General features: G+C 44.5%; 1 long non-coding RNA gene across 3 annotated transcripts; it reads right to left on the bottom strand.

Annotated features, from left to right (window-relative positions):
* Positions 1-1,169: 1,169 nt before the first annotated feature.
* LOC109454868 (small ribosomal subunit protein eS24) lies at positions 1,170-7,473 on the bottom strand. Of its 3 annotated transcripts, XR_002138532.2 has the most exons (7): positions 7,373-7,473; positions 5,830-5,895; positions 5,535-5,744; positions 4,156-4,266; positions 3,518-3,535; positions 1,604-1,625; positions 1,170-1,246 (listed from the first exon to the last, which is right to left on the bottom strand). It is a non-coding gene; the product is annotated as a small ribosomal subunit protein eS24 (long non-coding RNA). The 3 variants fall into 3 exon arrangements; XR_002138531.2 differs by lacking the exon at positions 3,518-3,535; XR_012498534.1 differs by lacking the exons at positions 1,604-1,625; positions 3,518-3,535.
* Positions 7,474-7,687: the final 214 nt, after the last annotated feature.

The raw sequence follows: 7,687 nt of genomic DNA, 5'->3' as shown, positions 1-7,687 counted from the left end.
TCTGTGTAGCTTCAGCATAACCTCAAATAGTGGGACTACACCTGCCCCACCCTCAGCCAGCAGGTTCAGCCCTCACTTATTCGCATCCCTGCCCTCCCGTTTGTCGCTCCTTCAGTCAGGGCTTCTTACCATCCGTTCCTCCAAAATACATAACCATTCCTTCCCGCAACCCTCTGACAGGCTTTTTTTTGCCTCAACCTTGCTTTCATGTCTCTATTAGGTCATTCAAGTCCTCTACTGTTTCCTGAAGTTTCTCTGGAGCTTTTCATCCACGACCAAGGTTCTTAATAGCATTTGTAAGCTTGATTTCCAGAAGGACCCACCGAAACTACAAGCCAATCAACTTCAGAAAAAAAATAACAAAGCATCCAAAATCCGTAAGCCATTAATTAATACACCTCTTGCCCCCACCCCAAGCACTCAAGCTCTCCAACTCACATTGTCTATCCTCTGAAAAGGGACCTCAACCGATACAGTAACCCTAAAACCACCGTTCCTTAAATCTCCCAACCCCAATAATCCAGTTCAGGCCCTCAACTCTGATGCCTGAAAAACCATCTGAGATTCAGCATCTGGCAAAGAAAAAGCAACACTAGATAACCCTGTATGTTTCATAAAAAGCATGTACAATCAGTTTCACCAAGCAATTATACACTACACCCAAATAGTCATTACACTAGATAGAGCCTGTTTCAAATTCCTACTCATAATAAACCACTCATTTTCCCCCTTAAGCATAAATCTGCAATGCACAAAACACAGTTGCGAAAGATCCTACACAGGATAAATTATGAAAACGTGACTTAATAGTTTTAATTTCTATTAAAGCCAGCAAATGTTTTCAGTAACAAAAACTAAGGGGGTTCTAGAAAAGAGCAAAGAGCAATTCAGATTTTAAGTGTCTCTTTTCAGAGACTGACAAACTATCCTGATGGCAAATATTAACATAAGCGCCCCAGGCTGGTCCTACTGCTCTCATGTTGCCCATACTCTACAGCTGACATTGTCATGCTATTAAAGGGAAGGACAAACACCAACCACCCTAACAGATCAAGTTTTCACTGAATGCCAGATGGAACGCCTGAACTTGGGCAGCATTCTGCTAAACAGAAGACTAATGAATTATACTCCCAGTGTAACTTAAAATGTATTTCAAACAACCAGACACATAAAAGTTCTTAGTTTATTAGTACTCTCATGAAAAATCTGCTGCATCACCACAGTCACTGACGAATCTTTACTCCTTCTGTAAATCGAAGAAAAAAAATTTAGTTAGCAAGTGCTGAACTGAACTTTAAAAATTAAAGTTCAAAGTTCAACAAAACGACACTCATGCAAAACTAGTATTAGTAACCTGGAGTTATGTTAACTTTGTATGATCGTCACAACATCAAGAAATTAAACATTCAAGCTAAGAATAACACAAAAACTAAATATTACTAAATTTTAAACACAAAACCACGTTGCTTAGTATTTAAGACACTACAACTCTTGAGAGCATTCGTCAATCTACATCTAAATTTATTTCACATGCTCTACTTTTAAATTACTGCATCAGTAAACCAAGGATTCTAGTGATCTAAGTGAAAAGCTTGAATTATACCTGTCATCCAATCTCCACCTCACTGAATCAGTGGCAGGGAAGGGAGAAAGGAGGGAAGAAGGAAAAAAACAAACATTCATTAATAGTCCCTTTTCAAACTCCAAAATAATCTACATTTAAGTGCATGCAATCAGATACCTTTAAGATGATCGTTCTGTCTTTGCAACTGTATGTACAGCACTTAGACACACATTGACTTTATTATTCCCAATTTTGAGAATACCTTGCCTGATTACCATGGGTCTTACGCAAACAAGGTGGCCTGAAGCCTTCAAAATGAACAGATCATTATGCCCAAGGTAGTGCCAACCAAGGCATGCCACTGCCTACTTACAGACGAGTAGGCACAACTGAGCCTTGGTCCCTCTGCTCTGCCCTTGTGTTGGGCACACTGGAACCATCCACAGACCTGGTAACTACCCAAGACTAAAGTCTAACTTAACCATAATGGGAGAGTTCTAAATGATCAGGCAAGTCTTTTAAAACCTGTCTCAGTTCAATACTTTGAAAGCCACCATTCACAGCCAAGAAAAGTAGTGCAAATTAGTATTTAAAGAGGCCAGATTTAGCTCCAATAAAAATGCCTCAACAGTTCTTCAAACGTGAGACTATTTATTCCTTAATTTAAAATAACTCTTATTGCACCCAAAAGCTAAGAACAAAATATCCACACAAAAACTGAAATAAAAAGAACATTAATATGCCTGACTTCTTTTTGAGCCAAAAAACACATGTGCTCATTATGCATTCATTTTCCAGCCGGCTTTTCAGAGCAGTGCTAGTGAAATGCACCAGTGCAACTTAGAGTAGGAACAGTGATGGCTCAGGTCCCCACGGGTGGCCCCTCTGCACTGGTCACCACTGAGCACGAACATGAGACTCAACGGATAATGAAGAAAAGAACGTGTTAAAAACATCTTTCCGATCCAGATCAGAAGACAAACACTGACTGACTCTTTTTCGCAACCTCCAAAACTTCTGCCAATCGGTATAAGCCTCCAACAGGGAGAGGCTCTAACAGAAACAGTTCCTCTGGCAGGCTGTCTGCTACTGGAACGCCACAGCACTGGAAAGCCAACGTGATAGGCGTTCTGGCCGGCAGACCAGGTTTACTGCCCGGCCCGGCAGGAGTCACAGTGACAGGAATCACACAGGGGCAGTGACCTCCATTTCAAAACCCTACTCCTCACAACCCAGGCTCAGCACTTTACATTTTAGCCATTTGGGCTGCTCAAATGTGCAAAAATGTGTTTAAAATGGATAGAGGACCATACTGACCAAATATTTATGGGGAAAGCATACTGATATAGGGCTTGAATGTGAATATACACTTATACTGGGAATTTTTCAATTAAAAAAAGGCATCAGATGGAAAGTTACAACGAGATCAATAAAAAACAGTGGAATGGTAAAGGAGAGGCTAAAAGGTGGCTTTGCGTGGATGATCCCAGAACACGGCTTTGCCAGATTTCCTGGACTAGTTTATTACCACAGCTGCCAGAGTGTGGACCCAAGTCCCCAAAGAAAAGATTGCTCGTAACTGAATGAAGACTCTTCTCAAGCCCCATGTTAACTAAAGCCATTTCCTGAGTACGTAACTCTCTGGGAGCCAGCGCGTCCCAAGTGTAAGTTAAAAAGGTGACTACTTAAAAAAAAAAAAAAGTGACTACTCAGTAGGGTGTCCACCTTCCTCCAGTGGGTCAACTTCACAACATAACATGCATTTCTGAGTTTCCAAAGTAAGCGTGATTGAAAGTTTTTTCTCCTCTGTTCGTAATATACTATTTTAAAACAGTAGTGATGTTATTATAACAGATCGTACTATAAAACTGTCGTTCAAAAGCCAACATGCAAAGCATCAAAGCAAACTTAGGGAGGGTGATGCATCCCCACACCGTGCTCACATCTCAGTACCTGCTAGACACTTCATTTCTGATGAACAAGAAATCCAAGAAAGTAGAGGGAAAAGGCAAAAAAAAAAGTTCACAGAACACTTGATTATTTAATTTAACAACCCAACATCTTAATTCCATTCAACTATTTAGTTAGCTAGGCAAAGCTGGTAAAAAGCTGCTTATCATTAAAATCACTTAAGTCGTGGCTAACTGGAGAGGAAAGCGAGTTGAGATTTCAGTGGCCTCTCCAGCATGCCAGGAAAACATGGGCCACATTGATTCAACTGCTTCTTAAACCAGTTGTCCATTTTAAAATAAGTCTCGGGGAACTAGCTCTGAGCTCCCTGTAAGTCTATTCCGATTAGCAGTAAAATGAACTTTCCCTGACTGGGCTTGCAAAGCGCCCACCAGGATCACTGAACCGATGTGGCCCCCGTATTGTGCTATCTGTGAGCTGCGGCGAAGCTACTGTGGAGAAGCTACTCTACCGAGGTGTTAAGATACTACATTATGCTGCTTCTCAAAACGTTACCTTCTGTAATCCAGAAGAAGTGGGAAAAGAAGAAACATTAACAAAGGTTATTAACAAAACTCCTCCTTTTCTAGAAACTAAAGACCTGCAGTTGACATTTCTGTCTTTCCCCTGAGGAACCATACCTTTTTGCCAGCACCAACACTGGCCTTTGCAGTCCCCCTAACTTTCTTCATTCTGTTCTTGCGTTCCTTTCGCTGTTTTCTTGACGTCTTTTTCTTCTCATACAGGCCATGCTGAAGGAGAAAGGAATATATTACATATTTGCAAACATCAACTCATCATTACCCATTAATCTGGTAGGAAAATGAACCAGGTTGGAGCTCAAGAAATGCAGCTTCACAAATCAAAACTTTTCAAGTGTGTTTTTCCAGGACCTATCAGCTTCAAGTCAAGTAGTTGTTTCCATCTAGTTGGGGAGGACACAGCTCACAGTGGCCCATGCAGGGATCGAACTGGCAACCGTGTTGTTAAGAGCACCGCGCTCTAACCAACTGGGCTAACCGGCCGCCCCTACAAATCAAAACTTTTCAAGTACACTTAATACTTGTTTGAAAGAAAGGGTCATTCAATTAATAAACAGTATGTACAGAATAACAGCACAGGAAACAAATGTCTACTCAACACTCACTGCATGGTATAGGTTCAGGAAACTGGCTATTACTGTCCCGCCCTGAACCTATAGCTCACGAGGTCCCCACATTTTGGTTTCCCTTTAGGGTGTCTTCCATTTCATCTCCAGATTATTCCCAGCGGACCCAGAAGCCTTTCCCCAGGGCTCTACCCACCGCCGTGGAGACTGCTATCATCTCCTCTTCTTCGCTCTGCCCACTTTCGCACTTGCTGTTCCTGCTGCCTACAAGACTGCTTCCAAATCCTTACCAGGATCTCAGCTTCACTGTCACCTCCTCAGCCTCCGACCACCCGGTTAAAACGAGTACAGGTATCATCTACCACATCACTGTGACTTCCCTCACAGCTCTTCTATGGAAAGATTTAGCTAATAGCAGGGAGAAGGGCTAAAAGAGGACAAACTTCAGTATTTCAAAGTAACAACCCATTTGCTAGTTCACTACCTAGAATGGAAGCTAGGCAGCTTGCTCAGTCCACTGCCGTGGTTCCCTCTAGAGCCTGACAGGCAGTAAATTAAAAGAAACCTTTCCTAGTTCCTGGCTACCTATGGGAGCTAAGTCCAAACTCAGACCTCAGGTAGTAAGATCACTTTTTTTGGTGCCAACCTACCATTCTAAACTCATCCCTACTTTTAGTTCCTACATCCATAACTACCACTTTACCTGCCCTTCTAGATTCAGCTCAAATGCTGCAGAGGCCACCTCTGAAACCCCATACTCTACCTTTATCAAAGAACCTTTTCTCTGAACCCCACAAGTCTTTAGGTCCGTATGCTGTCCCTCCTCAGACTGCTTGCTCTTGTTCATTCTACTGCACCCACACACAATGCTACTGCAAAGTCTCCAGCAGCTGTTAAAATGAGGATACTTACTCTTGCAAGTCTATGTTTGGGTTCATTTTTCTTTGCGTAATCCAAGGAATCATAAATCATGCCAAAGCCAGTTGTCTTGCCACCACCGAAATGGGTTCTGAATCCAAATACAAAGATGACATCTGGTGTGGTCTTGTACATTTTGGCTAGTTTTTCCCGAATTTCTGTCTTAGGTACTGTTGCCTTCCCAGGGTGAAGGACATCGATGACCTCAAAGGAAAGATCAAGCTTAATGTTACAATGGAACATCTTTAAAAGTGAGTAAAAGTTAAACTTCCACGTGCCCCTTCCTTACCATCTGTTTCCGTTGAAGTAGTCTGTTGGTCATGAACTTCCTGGTCCGAATAGTTACTGTGTCGTTCTGAAAACACAACACACCAGTTAATAAAACCACTCAACCTTTTCTTGGCCTTGCGGTGATTTTCCAAGATCTAGAAGTGCTCTGTCCAAATTATGGACACTAACCGTGTGGACAAATTAAATGACATTTAAAACGCAATTCCTCAGCTGCTGGGCATTTCCAATATTCAAGAGCCACATGGACGAGTAGCAGAAAAGCTTCAGGAAACAAAGCAAACTCCCATCTCCTCCCAAACCACTTAGCACAGCACTGAACTCACAGGACACACCTAAGATACACAAACTCTACCAAGAACATGCTTTGTGTGCCTCTGGGTTACTTCACTTTGTTACAGGAGTCACTATGGAGCAGGATTTCTCACCCTGGGCACTACTGATATTTTGGTGCGACAAATTCTTTGTTGCAGGGACTGTCCTAAGCATTCTGGGCAGTAGCAACCTTGGCCTCTAACCACTGGATGCTGGTAGCACCCCCACTTCAGTTGTAACCAAGTGTCTCCCGACTTTGCCAACTGTGCTCTTTGGGGCAAAAAGAACCCCGAATTAAGAACCACTTCTCCGGAGAACTACGACCCACACAAACGTTACAGCCACAGCACCGTGTTTAGGCGTCCTGCACAAAGTCGCCACAAACGTCGTACTACCTGCACGGACACTACCTTTCCTGAAAGACCAAGGCTACAGCCCATAAAGCTGGGCCCTTCTGAACGGCCCACAGCTCGCTTACACGGTAAGGACCAAGGAAAGCGGGCATTAGCGTGTTTACACTGACGAAAGAAAAACATTTTCCCAGAAAGACAGAGAACGGGTAGGTTTCATGGCACCGACTGATTGCTGGATTTCAATTTTTTGAAAAACCACACCAAACTAAGTTCACTTCAACAGTACTCAATTCTTGAACATTGAGAATCAGAGGAAGCACTGGCTCAGAAGTGGAGTGCGGTTAGAAACGGGAGCTGACCCTTTCAAATGCCGGAGCTAACTAGTTACGCGGGAATCCGCTTGCCAGGGCCTCAGTTTCCCCACTGTGAAACAAGAGGTTCCAGTCAGCTGACGAGATTCTAGCTTACACACGAGAACGGTTCCATTCGCTGCAACTCCACCGGGGGCTGCGGGCACTCGCTTCCCCTCCGGGGCTGCCATCACCTGCAAACCGCCTACCCCAACTGCGCCTGCAGGTACGGTGTTTCACCCCCCCACCCCCCCCATTCAATCCACTAGGCTGGAGAAGCCGACAAACGCGACAACCGCTCCCTCAGTCCCCGGGCCCTCCACTCTGAATCCCGGCGTGTCCGGGTCGGCAGCGCAGCCTGGACGCCCCGCCAGCGGCTCCGGAGCCCTCGGAAACCGGCCTCTGACAGACACGGCCAGAGAAGAACAACAAGGTTTCGGGCAGCCGTAGCACAGACGACGGCACGGAGGAACGAAGGATGGCTCGGATATACGGCGGATTACTGCAGAGACGCGGGGAAACTCACCATGATGGCAGAGGGCCTTCAAGCAGCCAGGGGGAAAAGAGAACCACTACTCGCCGGCCAATCATATCAACGCGTACTGAAGGACCCCGGGCGGTGCCGGCGTGGGGGCGTGGCCTGCTGCGAGGCCGACCACGCAAATGCCAGATTGAAAATGCCTAAGGCCCCGCCTCCTCTATCTTTGGCCACACCCCAGCCTGGCCAATCCCCAGGCGGAACAGCTCGAGCGGACCGGGTTTACTCGAGCATATGTTCAATTTCAGTTCAATTTAATTACGTATTTTACTTATCCATATTTAATTCCGGTAAACCGAATTA

The sequence above is a fragment of the Rhinolophus sinicus genome, linkage group LG07 (genome assembly GCF_036562045.2).
Source record: "Rhinolophus sinicus isolate RSC01 linkage group LG07, ASM3656204v1, whole genome shotgun sequence".
Lineage (NCBI taxonomy): Eukaryota > Metazoa > Chordata > Mammalia > Chiroptera > Rhinolophidae > Rhinolophus > Rhinolophus sinicus.
Note: the sequence above shows the minus strand (reverse complement) of the source record. Positions and strands in the feature narration are given on the sequence as shown.